Source organism: Sesamum indicum, linkage group LG11 (assembly GCF_026168435.1).
Source record: "Sesamum indicum cultivar Baizhima isolate 11 linkage group LG11, ASM2616843v1, whole genome shotgun sequence".
NCBI classification, from domain to species: domain Eukaryota; kingdom Viridiplantae; phylum Streptophyta; class Magnoliopsida; order Lamiales; family Pedaliaceae; genus Sesamum; species Sesamum indicum.
This window is the reverse complement of record NC_142667.1, coordinates 2,398,938-2,409,318: the sequence shown is the minus strand read 5'-3', so window position 1 is coordinate 2,409,318 and position 10,381 is coordinate 2,398,938. Positions and strand designations below refer to the sequence as shown.

The 10,381-nt window shown below is 36.5% G+C and overlaps 1 long non-coding RNA gene and 1 pseudogene across 1 annotated transcript; both read right to left on the bottom strand.

Moving 5' to 3' along the window:
- Nucleotides 1–288: 288 nt before the first annotated feature.
- LOC148784986 (uncharacterized) overlaps nt 289–10,381 on the bottom strand; it is a 46,128-nt pseudogene continuing 36,035 nt past the window's right edge.
- On the bottom strand, nt 7,646–9,213 carry LOC148784987 (uncharacterized). The gene is made up of 4 exons (XR_016062932.1): nt 8,822–9,213; nt 8,319–8,741; nt 8,146–8,241; nt 7,646–8,063 (listed from the first exon to the last, which is right to left on the bottom strand). It is a non-coding gene; the product is annotated as an uncharacterized LOC148784987 (long non-coding RNA).

Below are 10,381 nucleotides of genomic sequence, written 5' to 3'. Positions count from 1 at the left end.
GCCACAAATCCATTCACATATCCTCCTCTTTTGCTCTTTTATGAAAGTATAGACTGCTTTAAGCATAACGTTCGGTTTACGTTAATCTAACTTAAGCTCCGGGCCATTATAGTTGATCTTCAAATCCCTGCATGCGTTCAAATTATCCTTCGTCTTTCCTTTGATGTCCATGACCGTGTTAAATCTATTTTCAAACACATTTTTCTCAATTTGCATGACATCAAGGTTGTGTCGGATCAGATGTGTTGCCCCGTATCAAATATTCTAGAAGATGCTTTTCTTCGTCCACTAGCCAAAATGGAGTGTCAATGGCATTTCAACTACAGGACTAATGTCTGCAACCCAATCTAGGATCTGGTCTCTTGTTAGCCTCGGACGTGCAACTTTATATTCAACATGATTCTTCATGAAGGCTTTCTTGTTCCTTCGGTAGGGATGGTGCTCAGGGATAAACTGTCTGTGGCAGTCAAAGTAGCATGCCTTCCTATCATGTTGCAGATGGAATGCCCGTGTGTCATCCATTCAAATCGGACAACCTATTACATCGGCGGTACTCCACCCAGACGCCATCCCATAGGCGGGTAGGTCGTTCACAGCCCACATCAAGGCAGCCCCTATGATGAATGCGCTGTCTGTGGAATTGTTGTACGTTCGAACGCCCACATGCCACAACTGTAGCAACTCTTCAATCAATGATTTCAAGTACACATCGATCAGACGCTTTGGATTAGAAGGGCCATAGATCACCATTCTCAGAAACATGTACTCAGAACTCATGCACATACTCGGGAGATTATATGGTGTAATGATAATGGGTTAATATGAATAAGTACGACCGTACTGATAGTGAGGTGCAAAACCATCTGTGCAAAGGCCTTGTCGAACATTATGCGACTCTTCTGCAAAATCAGAATACCTCCGGTCAAAATGCTTCAAGCCATGACATCGAATGGATGACACATTGACCCCTCATTCATCTGATGTGTGTCATACCACGTCATGTGTTCGGCAGTTAGTCTCAAAGAATACAACCTCTGTAGACTAGGAGTAAGCGGCAGGTACCTAAGGAAAACATACGGGAACTTCTTGCAGCGTAGGTCTCGCCCTCGGGTCCGCTTGTAGCCACAAAACTTGCAGTACTCTAAATAGACTTCCAGTACAACATATAACTATTCTCACATGCATCGATCTTTTGAATGGGTAAACCTAAATCCTTTATCAACTTCTTCGTGCTGTAGTAATCTCTTGGTAGGGTGTGACCCGACGGGCAATATTTTATTAGCCCATTGGGATATTCGATCATATGATTGCCCAGAAATAGGACTGTCTACCTTGATATCCACCAATTCAGCAACAGATGCCAATCGTTCCACAATGGCTGGACGACAGCATACACTACATTGTAAAAGCGGTCTGCTAATCTTGACTCATAATCATAGGGGCCACTGCTATAATAATATGAATTAGGACCGGCATCAATTGGGTAGGACCTCGTACCGTCATCATGCACACCATCGTGAGAAGAAAAAAAATAACTTGGTCCGACTGCATAAAAAATCATCCTCTACGCCCATCCATATGTTGTTCATCACCCCAATATGAATAGTTACCCCCCAATATGGGCAGTTGGGGGTTTGCTCCTTCGATACTGGAGGGATAGTCACAGCCTCAAAGTATTCCTACACCCTATCCTCGCCATGAGAAGTTCAATTATAAAATTCTGGCGTAAGCCCTCGCATACACAAGTAATAACCAACATCGTCAGGTGTTGTGAACTTTGTGCTTTTGTATTTTCAACAAGGGCACCTAATTTTATCTCCATCCATATCTCCAGCTAACCCTTTGCCTATTTTATGAAAGTCTTAAGCCCATCCTCAAACTCCGGTGTAAGACTTGTCCTCCCTACGAGGCTCTTATTATACATCCATCTCGTCAATTCTCGTAACATGATGATATATAGATCATCGTATTCACACCTAAATATATATATCTAATTAATTTCTAATTTGACGACCTACAAATTTATAAATATTATGCTACACTATTTAGGAGAATACATATAATTAATATGATATAAGATTAATAAAAAATCATAAAACTAAAATAAGTAAACTATAATTAATTTAATTAAACACAATAAGATATTAAATTAGTCTCTATTACCTGATCATCCAACTTAAGTGATGATTAATACTAGTTGACGGTCCAAAATTTGAGTAATAATCTACAAGCCAATCAAATGTATATGCACGAAAGTTAGAGTGTTGAGAGTGTGGTTGGCTAGTATAAGAATTTCTACAACAAATGAAATGAATAAATAAGTTTTTTGTAGCGGCCATTGGAACTCCTAATATAGTCGTTTAAAACTAGCTGTTAGAAAATATAGCCGTTATTTTGCAACAGTTTGTGGAACGACTGTTACAAAAAATCGTATCTCATGTCATGATTTTTGTAACACCGTCTTTTTGTATATTTTCTAATAATTTTTGCTATTGCCTTTGTAACGACTCCTTATTTCACCCAAAAACCGCTACAAATATAACTTGCCATTACAAAAATCATAGCGAATTACTACAAATTGTAACGGGTTTAGGTACACATAGATTTTGTAACATCATTTGTAACAATTTCGGCCGTTACAAAATAATTGTATTCTAATTACCCCCTCAACACGTTCAGTCCATTAAAAAATTATCAGAAAGGCCATGTGTATTAGAACAACCATATGGCCATTACAAAAACTGTTACGAATCCCGCCTTTTTCTTTGTAGTGGTTTGGTTCGGTTAACAGGCATAACAAATTGAAACCAAACCGAATAATCAAAATCTCAAAAAAGAAACCAAAACCCAAATCAAATTTTTAGTTTAGTCAGTTTTCGATCGGTTAATCTAAAATTGCACACCCTACTAGATAGATTAAAATAATGATCTAACTGAATTGAAAAAAATAGACATATTTTCTGAGTCAAAATTGAATACATAGACCTGTAGGTATTGATAGTAGAAACCGAACCCAAACCCAACATTTTTTCATGGGTTTTTGGGCCTAAATGTAAGAATATTCATCGGGTCTGGGTATGGGTATTTAAATTATGTCATGGATCTAGGTATGGTCTTACCTTACCCATCGACACTCTTAATTCATAGTGCTGAGTTGGAGTGGGTCAAGCACATCCTAATGGAAGTGCACACATCACCATCGTGCTTACATATACTTGCAAGGGAAAAAATTGTAATATTTGTCCCGTAACATAGAGGATGGTATTTTTTATTTTGTACGAATTTAATTTTAGTAATTTAGTCCTGTAAATCTATAATTTGGACAATTTTAGTCTCTTTATGCCAATTTGACTAAAAAATTACATGTGACTTGCACAGGATCAAATCAAATTATAATATTAATCATGTAAATCAATTTATGCAAAACAAAAAATGCAACTCTACAGGACTAAAAATGGCAATTCTCGCTAAGTTATAGACTAAAATTATAATTTAATTAGGTCATGTGCAAGTTACATGCAATTTTTTGGCCAAATTGGTAGCAAAAAGGATGAAAAATGTCAGAATTTTAAAGTTATAGGAGTAAATTGCAAAAATCAATTCGTATAGAACTAAAAATGCCACTCCCCACTAGTTACAGGGCTAAAATTATATATTTTTTTTATTTGCAAAATATTGATAACATTAAGTATGAATTATAAGAAGGGTAAATTACATTTTGTCATCTGAAAAATAATCGTTTTTATATACTTTGGCATTTAATTTTTTTTATGTCATACCATCTTAACTTTACGAAAATTTTCACTTGCCATTTATAACTATTTCTCCATCAGGCCGAGTTATTTTTCTTTTTCTCACGATGGTGTGCCTGTCAATGGTACAGGGTCTTGCCATGTTGATGCCGATCCTTGTTCATATTATTATGGTGGTGGCCCCTATGATTATGAGTTAGGGTACAATATAGTGCATGCTGTCGACCAGCCATTGTGGAATGGTTGCACCCAATCTCAATTGGCATTTGTTCTTGAGTTGGTGGATATCAAGGTAGACGGTCATATTTCTGGGCGATCATATGACCAAATATCCTAATGGGCTAATAAAATACTGCCCCGGGTCACACCCTGCCGAGAGATTATTACGACATGAAGAAGTTGATAAAGGATTTAGATTTACCCGTTGAGAAGATCGACATGTGTAAGAATGACTGCATGTTGTACTGGAAGAGCGATGTCGATTTAGAGTACTGCAAGTTTTATGGAAACGCTAGTACAAGCTAACCCGAGGACGAGACCCACACCAAGAAGTCCCTTTATGCCGTCCTTAGGTACCTGCCGCTTACTCTCCATCCGTAGAGGTTGTATTCTTCGAGGACAACTACCGAGCACATGATGTGGCATGCTACACATCAGATAGAGGAGGGGTTAATGTGCAATATATTCGATGTCGAGGCATGGAAGCATTTTGACCGGACATATCCCGATTATGCAGAAGAGCTGCACAATGTTCGGTTCAACATTTGCACAGATGGTTTTCCTCCTCACTGTTTATGTATACTTGAAATCGTTGATCGAAGAGATGCTGCAGTTGTGGTATGTGGTTGTTCAAATGTACGAGAATACCATGGACAAAGCATTCATCATGCGAGCAGCGTGATGTGGACTATGAACGACCTACCCGCCTATGGGATGGCATCTGGGTGGAATACCATCGGTATTATGGGTTTTTCGATTTGTATGGATAACACATGGGTATTCCATCTGCAACACGGTAGGAAGGCTTGCTACTTTGACTACCTTAGGTAGTTTCTCCTGAGCACTATCCCTACCGAAGGAACAAGAAAATTTTCACGAGGAATCGTGTCGAATATAAGGTTGTTCGTCTCAGGATGGTAGGAGACCAGATCTTGGATTGGGTTATAGATATTAGTCTTGTAGTTGAAATATTGTTGACACTCCCTTTCGGCTAGGGTAGCGACCACAAGTGCACGAAAAAAAGTATCTTTTGGGATCTTCCATACTGGGCAATGCATCTGATCCGACACAACCTTCATGTTATACACATTGGGAAAAATATGTTTGACAATATATTCAATATAGTCATGGACATCAAGGGAAAGACGAAGGATAATTTGAATGCATGCAGAGATTTGGAGAGCATCTATAATCACTCGGAGCTTGAGTTGAATGAAAGTAGACCGGACGTTATGCCTGGAGCAATCTATACCCTGACGAAGGAGCAGAAGAGGAGGATATGTGAATGAATTCGTGGCCATAAGTTTCCTGATGGCTACGACTCTAACCTTGCCTGCTGCATTGACATGATGGAATTGCAGATGTACGGTATGACGAACCACGAGTGTCACGTATTCATGCAGAAACTGATCCCAACCGCCTTTTGTGAGTTGCTTCCCGTGCATTAACGGAGGTTAGTCTTATATTCCAAAGCATATGCTTGACCAAGCTTGATGTTTCCAAGCTACATGAGTTAGAAACAGTGTTCAATCATATTGTGCAACCTTGAGAAGATATTTTCTCCAACTTTTTTGACTCAATAAAGCATCGCATTGTTCACCTGTTGCATGAAGCTCGCGTAGGGGGGGTCAATGCAATACAGGTGGATGTACCTATTTGAAGGTTCATATGTATGTTGAAGAAAAAGATGAAAAATAAAGCACATGCCGAAGCATCAATTGTCGAGGAAATCAGTTTTTTTTATTCACAGTACTTCGAGCTGGACATGCTATACAGACGAAGCATGCCTCGTTAAAATGATGAGTGCACGAGTAGTGACGAAGGAATCAGATGTCTATTTTCAACTACCCTGGTGGGGCTAGTGGTGCCTCGAAGAAGAGATGGTTCAATGGACCAGAACGACACATAATCAAGACGTACATTTTGACCAACTGTGAAGTAGTCACGCCATATTATGAGTAAATTGTTGTTTCCAAAATACATATATGTTAATAATTGTATTCATATATATATATATATATATAATTTATCTGATTAACATATATATAGATCACACTTGAACGAACTGCACCAGCACCATTATTTGGCCGACCTAATTATTGGTTGACTTATCGATTGAGTTCAAGGATTAGTTCAAATGACATGTAAGTTAATACATTTTTTTTTAATTTTTAAATGTACGTTATGTCCAAATTCAAAATATCTGATTAATATATGAATATACAGGTCTATCCCGAGTTGAACTACATGGACAACGAGCTCCTGAAGTGTTATTATTGGGGTCCAAGTGCAGAAGTGACGTCGATCCCTTGCTATTTTGTAAATGGGTACAACTTCCACATGGAATGTCACAACGCTGACAAGTCAATCATGAACTGTAGGGTATGTGTCAAAAATTCATCGTATACAGATGAGGATAATGACTTCTATGCGATCATTGAAGAGATCATTCAATTAACATTATTCCGAGCTTTCACATCATTTTGTTCAAGTGTCGTTGGGTCGATCTAGTAATTGGCATGAAGGTGCACCCATACTATCACACCATTGATGTAAACTTGAAAAAAAGTATACCAAAAGGATGAACCATTCATACTTGCACAACAAGCAGTACAAGTGTACTACCCTGACTACCCAAATATGAAGAGGGACAAAGCGAAATGGATGGTTGCTTGCAAAACTAAGGTCCGAAGATTTGTTGATGAGTCCTAGTAGACTGATATCGCATATCAACCGTAGAAAGTCGTACCAGTCCCTGAAGTTTCTACGGATAATCAGTCGTACGATCTACATGATCCCAATGGTTCACAAATTGTGGTTGATCTTTCGATTGCATACTAGCAGGGTGCATTCACGGGCTCAAGCTGGTCAAACTCATAATAAAGATGAAGAGGATGATGAAGATAGTTTCGAGGACTACGAGACTGTGAATATGAGGCTACATAATATAATTTTTTTTATGAAATACTTTTATTTTGCAATGTTGTAAAATAAAAAAAATATAATTTTTTTTTAAAATTTACATATTTAGTACGACCATTTTAAGCATAGAACCGTTACAATGTAAGGCAGCCAACTTTTGGCACCAGGCGGGAAATGAAGTTTTGTAACAGTCAAAACACAAATAGCCATTACAAATGTAGTTACAAACTAAAATTTTTGAAATCAAAATAAAAAAGGTGGGCATTTTAATTTCAATTGGCCGTTACAAAGGCTGCTACAAGACCATTACAATGGTAAATTATATCAGTTATTACAAAAGTAGTTATAGAAAACAAGCTATCTCAAAAATTCAGATAAAAAAATATGATAACTTTACATCCGGACACCCGATTAAACGTCGTTGCAAATTAAAAAATCCGTTTCAAACTAATAAAATGACTGTTACACAAGCCGTTCCAATAAAATAATTTTTTCTATAGTGTATGGAGAACTTTCGTAATGGTTCTGTCGAACATTTCGAAAACTGTTCCTAAATTACACATATATTAAAAAAATTAGTTTGAAATAATAATTTAATATTAAAATTAAAATTAATTATTCGTATTAATTTTATTAATTATTTGTGTCAATTTGATTAATTAATTAAATATTGAATAATAGAATGCAATTAATATTAAAATATGAATAATTACAAAAAAATATTATATTAATATAAATATTATCCATTTACAAATATTAAAAAAAACCTATTCAACACCCACCTTCCTCATCAACAAGGTCTATATCGTTGTCATCTGGTGTAGGGGTGTCTGTTGAAGGCTGTAATAGGGCGTTAGTTGAGGCGCTGGGCTGTGACAGGTCGACTGGCATGCATGGACTTCATCATGGCGATCATGTCAATCATCATTGTCTCAAGTCAGACTATCCAGTCCTCCATGTCACGTGGCGGTGGTTATGGTGACGTATAGGTCTAGCTCGAGATGTGGGTGTCAAAATCAAGACTGAATACACGACCTTTGTTCTTGCCCCGAAAGCCAACCACAACTACTGTTCGATCATCGCAATCAAGGCATCTAATTTGGTCGTAGTATCTTGATCATTGGTTGTAGCCTGAGGTTGATGATCCTCTATAAACTTTTGGATCGTTTGCTGCATAACAAACAAAAATATTATAATTATACAAAAAGATTATGTTGAAAAAATATTTTAATTTACTATTATGTACCACCACCTCTGCTGCCAAGCTTCTCCAACCGCCGTTGACCTTTTCTTTTTAGCATCTAGAAAATAAGTCCATCTGCTTCACAGGCAGACCAAGCTGTGCCTCCTGTATAAGAATCGAACAATTAGCAAAATATTTATAAAATATAGATAAAAAGTTAAAAAAAATACAAAATTACTTACCGTCTTCTTCTTGTGCATGCCGATAGAGGAAGATCTCCGTGGTAAATAGTAGATGTCACCATGGGGTTAGCCGATCGGTTGGCCTTGTACTTGGCAGACTCTCTTAAAAATCCGCATCGTCCAATATAGCTGGTGCTGGCCCCAAACCTTTTTTGACCAACCAAAGTGGCTTGATCGGCTAACTCCGGGCCACGACTAATCATTTCCAAATGAATTTGCCCCCCCCCCAAATGTAGAAGATCCGGATCATGGACTCATTGTCACAGTTCCACCGATGGGTTATCTACAATTTTACCGAAAAAGTACCTTACCTTCAAGCTCTCGAACCAGAACTGTTGGTGCTTTGACGACATGTGCAGCAAACATCCCGAGGGGTGGGGATACTGCCCTCACACTATCGCATTGATGCGCACGTGAAATTTGCTGTTACACCAAAAATATTATGTTGGTTAGTCATTTTTGAAATAAAATAATACCAAAATAACAGGACAAAAAAAAATTACCTTGCGTTATTGAGGCTGATATACTAGGACGCCGATAATGGGACTGCTGGTGGTGGTGCTGGTGGTTTTGCAACCCACAAAAGGGTAGGATCTACAGTCTCGGGGGCAGATGGCTATTTGGTGTAGTAGAGGACAGTCCAACCTCATCTGGATTATATGCGATTGCATAGGGGCCAGCCGTGTCAGGTGGTGGGGGTGGTCGGAACACTATTTTCCTAACTTGGGAAGTATCACTTGCCGCTGGTGGAATAGGCGGGCCATGACCGCGGCCACAGCCACAACCACATTGTCCACCTCATTGAGGAGGATAACCACAAGTAGACATAATCTATAAAATTATAATAAGTATTAGTTTTTTAATTTGATAATTATTCTAATTATCTAAATATTGTAAATAATCTACTTGGTGAAAAAATTGAATTATCATAATTTGACATTATTCTAATTAATATGTTAATTATGTTGAATAAAATATTCTTGTAATTTTTAGGAAAATATAATTATGTAATAATTGAAAACCTTATCCTAATTTTATAATTATTCTAATTATTAAAAATCTTATCCTAATTTTGTAATTATTACAATTTTGTGATTATTCAAACTATTATGTAAATAATATATTATTGAAAATCTTATATCCTAATTTTGTAATTATTCTAATTATTATGTAAATAGCCAAATTATTGAAAATATTAAATTATCCTAATTTTGTAACTATCCTAATTATTATATCAATAATCTAATTGTCCAAGATATTATCCTAACTATATCAACACTATTTAACAAAAATTTTCTAAAATTTCAAAAAACTCATATACACCAATAACAAATTTCTATAAAAATTACACAACATATTTATATCAACAATTAGTCCAAAGTTCATAGTGTGTATATATATATATATCCAACAATTACACCATAATCAATAAAATTATAAAAAATTACATAGCATTTCTAAAATTTCAACTAATTCAACAAAAAAATTAGTTAGCAACAGCAAATTTCTGAAAAAGGTAGAAACAAAAAAATCTCATGCATTTCTGAAATTTCAACTAATTAACAAAATTATCATAAACATATCTATTTCTACATTTATAATCTTAGGAACAGGGAACAAATATTTTCATAAAATATTTCTGAAAATATTTTAATTTTAGGAAAAATATTTTATTTTTAGAAAAATTTTAATATTTCAAAAAAGTTTTACTACAAAATACATTTTAAATACAAAACAAATCATAAAAAGACAAAAAATCACAGAAATGATAGGAAAATAAAAAAAAATCCACAATATGAAAAATATTTCACAATATTCCACAAAATAACAAAAAAAATCCATTTTTAATACTGACCTCTAAAAATGACAAAACGATGGGAAATGGTAGGGGAATGACGGGCAACAATCGGGAATGGTGGGGAATGGCGGTGTATGGCCGGGGGGGGAGAGAGAGAGAGAGAGAGAGAGAGAGAGAGAGAGAGAGAGGATGGCGGAGGCGACAGAGTGAAGTGGAGGTGAGTAGGAGGACGGAGACGCAAGGGAGGCAGCGATGGTGCAGGAAA